The sequence below is a fragment of the Elaeis guineensis genome, chromosome 6, assembly GCF_000442705.2.
Source record: "Elaeis guineensis isolate ETL-2024a chromosome 6, EG11, whole genome shotgun sequence".
Classification (NCBI taxonomy): Eukaryota; Viridiplantae; Streptophyta; class Magnoliopsida; order Arecales; family Arecaceae; genus Elaeis; species Elaeis guineensis.
In genome coordinates this window covers 57,827,556-57,835,400 of record NC_025998.2, presented here as the reverse complement: position 1 = coordinate 57,835,400, position 7,845 = coordinate 57,827,556, and positions in this window count along the sequence as shown.

The window sequence follows — 7,845 nt, the reverse complement described above, 5'->3', positions numbered from 1 at the left end:
TATGATCAACATGTAGTTCATAGTATATTTATATATATTTTAATTTCTGATTTAATACTATATAATAATCATGTAATAGGATCTAGATCTAAGGATTTTTTGATTTTAGAAAATAATTTTGATTTATTTTAGTCTTCCGCTGTATGATCTTGAAAAAAGTTTCAAGATCTAAACCCTGAAACCCTAGATCTGGTTCCTACACTTGCTGGTTGCTCATAGCTGCACACACGTCCAACCTCTATGAAAAATCCACTCGAAGCTCCGATCTGATCAATCCCCTTGAAAATACTAGTTCGCGTGAAGACCTTCTTCTTAGCCAATCTGGATCCCTTCTTCAAATCTCTGAAATCTTTTCAGAAGTTAAAGATGGACTTCTGGAGGAGATGAAGAGGTGGAAGAAAGATAAAGAAGAAAATAATTTTTCTCTTATTTTTTCTCTCTTCCCAAATCCTAAGGAATAAAATCTTAGAAACCTAGGTTTTGCGTACACCCAAAGAGAAGAGGACCCTCCTCATTTTTCCATGCCAAGAACTCACGCCCCAAGACCCTCAACATGTAGAGCACTCTCTCTACTCTCTTACACACTCAAAATAAAAATAAAGACTATTTTATTGGCATGTAAGGAATAAGGTGAAGAGTCCTAGAGATCATGGACTCTTACAAGATGTCGCCTCCTCTATTCTATTCATGCCAAAACACATCCAAAAAAATATGGGACACCCCTTTCCATATTTTTTTATTGTAAATCAATACTCCAACTAATTTTTTATGATAAAAACCTCTTCAAAATATCACACACATAAGAAAAAAAAAAATAAGTTGGCAGTAAGGTTTTGTAGATAATGTCAAATATTATCTATATGGTATCCAATTCAAATCTCATTTGAACAAACCATTTAAAATCAGATCCTACCAAAATTTGGACGTGAGATAGAGAAGGGAAAGAACTTTTTGGAATAAAAAAATATCATGCAAAACAATTTTGTGCCTGGAGAAAAGTGGCATCCAAGTTGAGTGGTGTATGGGAGAAGAGTCCATTGCAATATGGACTCTTAATTTTCTTATTTGAATCCAAACCAAATCACATCTGATTTAGCCTAAATAAAATAGATGAAATATAATCTAATTAGGTTCATAAATTTTTAATCAAATCTTAATTAAATTAAGAATTGATTGAACCAAAGTTCTGATCAAATCAGGAATAATTCTTTCTTAGCGATTAGGTCATCTCATAACCTAATCTGGTCAAACCTAATTGAATCTAATTCAATTAGATTTTATTTAATCCTCTTGATTCAATCAAATTAAGCTAATTAATAATTTAATTACTAATTATTTATTTATTAATTTACTAATACTTGATGAATAAATTTATTAAACTTTTGCATAAGGTCAACCATCAATCAAATTGATGATTAAGCCCTTGAATGATTCTCAATCATTGATCAGCCACATGATCAGTCAGAAATTTCTTTTGAGTGTAACCCATAGGTTTGAATCTAAATCAGTAGTACAAGAATAAATTTTTGAATCATCAATGTAACCATCTAGCAATGGGACCCGATGTCCGGATAGGTCGAATGATGGTGAAGCAATATTCAAGAACCTACTGGCGTATGATTACTGTATAATGAAAGAATAGTATCCTATAAGCCAATCACATGTGTGATATGATGAAACCTTTCTGTGCTATCTTCCTGCTCATTTGCATGGCATTGATTATTTTTTTATATGAGGTATGGTGTTTTATCATTTGCTACATCATATTTTTATGATTATGATAAACCTTTTAGATTAGAGCAATAATTTTAGGACCATGATGCGATCATGCCAGTGAGGTCTAAAATCTTGATAGCTCCAATCTAAAATATTTTTAACCATTGGATCATCGAGTCAGAGATCGATAATGCCGATAAGACTGGTACATCCAATGTATGCATAATGGAGAGGGTGATTGATCTCAGAATCACTTGTGTGGTGATACTAATACAAAGATGTAGTACTCATTAGAGAATGAGTTCACTGAACTGATTCATAGGAAGTACATCTGATGGAGCCTTACAATATATCGACAGATGGTTCTCCAGTAGAAGTGATGCAAGTGATACTTTGACTTGAGATCACCATAGTATCTTATGTATATGGATCCACACTTTGATTTATTTTCTAGCATACCACTTTGATATGTGTGTGAAATATTTTGAATCTGGTGAAGTATGCATAGAGTTGTGAGTGGTCAATAAAAAATCAGTTACTCTTTGTAAGAGGAGAGAACATCCTATGTGATCTCATAGGATGATGACTTTGAGAGTCTCTAGCCAGAGCAAGGATGAACAGTGAAAAAAATTTCTACTGATTCATCAATCAAGTCATCATCATCAGATTGAGATACATATGGATAGATATTTGGGCTTGATATGATTCCATACCCATGACCTATCTGGAATATTGTATGATCGAAAGATTGAATTATATGATAACTCACCATAGAAGGATAATTTTGATATTTTCATCAAATTCTATGTCTTCTGGATAGTCATGATACATTGCTAGATGTCAATCTTGACTTGTGGACTTGCTATAATTAAAAGAGTTAGTTTAATTTAAAAATTAATTAGAAGATATTTTGATTAATTGATGTCTTTGGACTGATCTAATTGGATTAGATCATGAGTTTGAGTCCACTATTGGTTAGATATAGAACTCAATGGATCACACATAATAGGAATTTGATCTTGATCTAATCTATTTAAATTTATTATAAATCTAATGGGTTAATGTTGCTCCCTTAGATTGATTTTGATGATTACAAAGCAGTTGAAGGGGTACCAATGATTTTCACTTGAAAAAGACTTATTGCTCTTCAGGGGCAAAATTATAATTTTACCAAATCCTGATTTGAGAGTATCAAATGATAGAACAAAAGATTTATGATCCAATGGTGAAAATTTTATTATTTTGGACTTGTATTTTGAAAGATATGCATGATTGAAAATCATGAGTCGACTCATAGCACATTGAGATGACTGGCACGCTGAAAATCCTGACCGGCACTGTCTGGCACTCCCTGTGAGTCAACTCAATGAGTCGACCCCCAAGGCATGAGTCGACTCATGAGTCGACCTCTGCGGTCTTTTTGCCAGTTTTACAGAACCTCGGATCCTGCTCGATTCTGTGATGTTTTCCACAGAGGTCGACCCATGAGTCGACCCCCAAGCATGAGTCGACTCATGAGTCGACTACCTGTGATGGGATTTTTCCACAACGGCTAGTTTTTAACCCATTTTAAATGCTCTTAATGCTCTTTAATGCAGTCTAACGGCTCTTTTTCAGCCTAGAATATTTTTCACTATTTCTTAAAGCTATAAAAGGACAAAAATGTGGAAATCAAACATAAAACAAGGAGAACAAAAGAAGAACAAAGAAGAAAAGAGAGGATTCAAAGAGAGAGATTTTGAAAAAGGGATTTCAAGCCAACGTTTCAGCCCAAGCAAGAGCTCATTAAAAGCTTTCAAGAAGCCTTCAATCCAAGCTCACCAACTCCTCAAGTGTACTTTCAAGTCTCCATCCACCTTGAGAAAATCCAAAAAGGGTCTTCTTCTTTTAAGTAAAGTGTATTTAAAGTTATATTCGCTCATTGAAGGAGCTTTCTTTGTGCTTATTTGTGCTATAAATTGTTTTACTCAGTTTGAGTGATTGGTTTTGTTTTGGAGGGGTTCCAAACAAGAGAAGGTTGATCCGAACCTTGAATCGGAGTGTATAGGGTTGGCTTGTATCCGAAAAATAAGTGGACTAGCTTGGGATAGCTAGAGTCAGAGTTTCCGACGTTTGTATTCGGGTTGAATACCAGATTAGTGGATTGGAATTCCCAAGTAGGAGCTTGGGGAGTGGATGTAGGTGCAAGGTTGGCACCGAACCACTATAAATCCTCTTGTTTGGTGTGTGTCTAATTGCTCTTCTTTATCTCTTCATTATTCTCTTGCATTCTTGCTATTGCTATTAGACTTGAATTAATTCTACTCACTCTATCTATTTAGCTTTGTCAAACATTTCTCATAAGTCATTAGTTAAGCTTAAAATTTTTAGAAACCCAATTCACCCCCCTCTTGGGTTGCATAGCTGGGCAACAAGTGGTTCAGAGCCCGATGCTTAGCCCTTCTTTGATCTAAATAATCAAAGAGCCAAAGATCTATGGCAACCCATGTCAGCACATCTCTAGCCGAGGGGCAATCCACCAACGACCTCCACTTTTCAATGGGTCTAATTACACCTATTGGAAAGCTCGGATGAAAATATTCATTCAAGCACTCAACTATGATATGTGGAGTATCATAGTGAACGGTCCTCACACACCCATTAAAATTATAGATGGTGAGGAATCAACCAAACCGAGAAAGAATGGGATGAGGTTGATAAGAAGATGGCCCAATTAAATGCTAAAGCAATGAATTTCTTTATTGTGCTCTTGATGCTAACGAATTTAATCGCATTTCTACCTGCTCATCTGCTAAAAAATATGGGATAGGTTAGAAGTAACCCATGAGGAAACCAATCAAGTAAAGGAGTCTAAAATCAATATGCTTGTGCATAAATATGAATTATTTAAAATGGAGCATGATGAGTCCATAACTGGCATGTTTACTCGCTTTACTGATATTATTAATGTTTAAAGAGTCTTGGCAAGTCTTATACTAACAGTGAGCTTGTAAGAAAGATTCTCAGATCCTTACCAAGAACTTGGAAAGCCAAAGTGACTGCCATTCAAGAAGCTAAGGACTTGAACATTCTACCCTTGGAAGAGCTTCTAGGATCATTGATGACTCATGAGCTAAGCATGAAGCAACATCAAGAGGAAGAAGTCAAAAAGAAAAGAACCATTGCCCTCAAATCCACAGCTTCACCAGATGAAGAAACTGATGACACTGAAGACGAAGAACAGGATGAAGAGATGGCACTATTATTCGAAGATTCAAGAAATTTTTGAGGAAAAGGAAACAGGGGATAAGGAAGAGGCCATTCACAAAAGGGGAACAGAGCAAAGAAAAAGAGGACCAACCCGTTATCTGCTACGAATGCAAGAACTGGGATACTTCAAATCCGAATGCCCTCAGCTGAAGAAAGGTCCCAGAAGTACAAAAAGAAGGCCATGATGGCTACTTGGAGTGCGAGTGATGACTCAAGCTCCGATGAAGAAAACTCAACCGAACAAGCCAACCTGTGCCTTATGGCACACGAAAATGAGGTAATTTCTGATACTCCTAGTGACTTTACATTTGAAGAATTACATGAAGCTTTCTATGATTTAGTTGATGAATTAAAGAAACTAGGAATGAAGAACAAAGAGCTAAAATTGAAAAATCAATCTTTATTGAAACAAACTGAAAACATTTCAATTGAAAAATCCACCCTACTTCAAGAAAATCAAAGCTTAAAGAATGAAATTACCAAGCTAAAACCAATAGTAGAAAAGTTCACCTTGAGTTCAAATAAACTTAATATGATTCTTGATAATCAAAAGCTGTGTATGATAAGGCTGGACTTGGCTATAATCCCTTGAAGAAACAAAAATATCTGAAAAATATTTATGTAAACTCTTTAAGTAACAAGTCTTCTAATATTACTTGCTTCAAATGTGGTAGAGTAGGACATAAGTCATACACTTGCTTCTCTAACAAATCTGCAAACTCAACTGTAAAGAAAATATGGGTTCCAAAAGGAACCATTATGACTAACCAAAAAGGACCCAAGAAAGCTTGGGTACCTAAAACAAAACTTGACTTTTGCTTGCAGGTGTGTCTAGCATCCCAAGGAGGAAACAGGAAATGGTATTTTGACAGTGGATGCTCGAGACACATGACTGGTGATGAATCTCAATTCATCACTCTTGATGCTAAGGACGGAGGGATGGTCACCTTTGGAGACAATAGCAAAGGAAAGATCATCGGTATAGGTAACATTGGTATCACTCCCTCCAAATACAATGAAAATATTTTGTTAGTAGATGGTTTAAAGCATAACTTACTAAGTATTAGTCAATTTTGTGATAAAGGATATAAGGTTGTTTTTGAATCATCTGTTTGCATTGTAACTAGTCCTATTAATGATGACATTAAATTTATTGGACATAGACATGGTAATGTTTATATGGTAGATTTAAATGATTTAGCCAAAATAAACATGCAATGCCTAGTATCCTTGAATGCCAAAGTTAATGAGACTAGTTGGCTTTGGCATCGCAGACTTGCACACATTAGCATGCATTCTCTTTCAAAATTAATTAAGAAAGAATTAGTTCTTGGTTTGCCCAAACTGAATTTTGAAAAGGATAGAATTTGTGATGCATGCCAACTAGGTAAACAAACAAGAGTTTCATTTAAATCCAAAAATATTGTTTCTACCTCTAGACCTTTAGAGCTTTTGCATATGGACTTATTTGGACCTACTAGAACCACTAGTCTAGGAGGAAAATGATACGGTTTTGTAATTATAGATGATTACTCTCATTTTACTTGGGTTTTCTTTTTAGCACACAAAGATGAAACTTTTCATGTTTTCACTAAATTTTACCGAAAAGTCACTAATGAAAAAGGATTTTCAATTCAAAATATTCGAAGCGATCATGGAACTGAATTTGAAAATCAAGACTTTGAAAACTTTTGTAATGAAAAGGAAATTGGCCATAACTTCTCTGCTCCTAGGACATCCCAACAAAATGGGGTAGTAGAAAGGAAAAACAGAACCTTAGAAGAAATGGCCCGTACCATGCTTTGTGAAAGCAACCTTCCAAGATATTTTTGGGCGAAAGCAATCAACACAGCATGTTACATTTTAAATCATGCCTTGATTAGACAAATTTTAAAGAAAACCCCCTATGAGCTTTGGAAAGAAAGAAAATCTAATATTGCTTATTTTCATGTTTTTGGTTGCTGATGTTTTGTGTTAAATAATGGTAAAGAAAGACTTGGAAAATTTGATGCTAAATCAGATGAAGCAATCTTTCTTGGTTACTCCTCCACTAGTAAAGCTTTTAGACTTTTAACAAAAGAACCTTAGTAGTAGAGGAGTCCATACATGTTGTCTTTGATGAATCTAACGATCTTCCTTCAAGGAAGAATGAAAGTGCTGATGATGCAGATCCTCTTATAGAGGGAATGAAGGAGATCACTCTGAAAGATTCAACAATTCAAGAGGATAAGGAACATGAAGATAAACAGAATGAGGGAAGTGAAGAACATCAAGAACAACCTCAAGGTACAAATGACCTACCCAAAGAATGGAGGTATGTTCACAATCACCCTAAGGAGCTAATTATTGGTGATCCTATGCATGAGGTAAAAACTCGTTCTTCACTTAGAGAAGTATTTAATCATTGTGCTTTTGTATCTCATCTTGAACCAAAAACTATTGAAGAAGCTGAAAATGATTATAATTGGATTAATGCAATGCAAGAGGAACTTAATCAATTTGAAAGAAATAATGTATGGACCTTAGTATCAAGACCTAAAAATCATTCAATAATTGGCACAAAATGGGTCTTTAGGAACAAATTAGATGAACATAGAAATGTAATAAGAAATAAAGCAAGGTTGGTTGCTAAAGGTTATAATCAAGAAGAAGGAATTGATTTTGATGAGACCTTTGCACCTGTTGCTAGATTAGAGGCTATTAGACTTCTACTTGCATATGCTTGCTTTATGAAATTTAAACTATTTCAAATGGATGTCAAAAGTACATTTTTGAATGGATATATTGCTGAAGAAGTCTATGTAGAACAATCTCCAGGATTTGAAAATCATACTTTTTCTAATCATGTTTTTAAATTAAATAAAGCTCTATATGGATTAA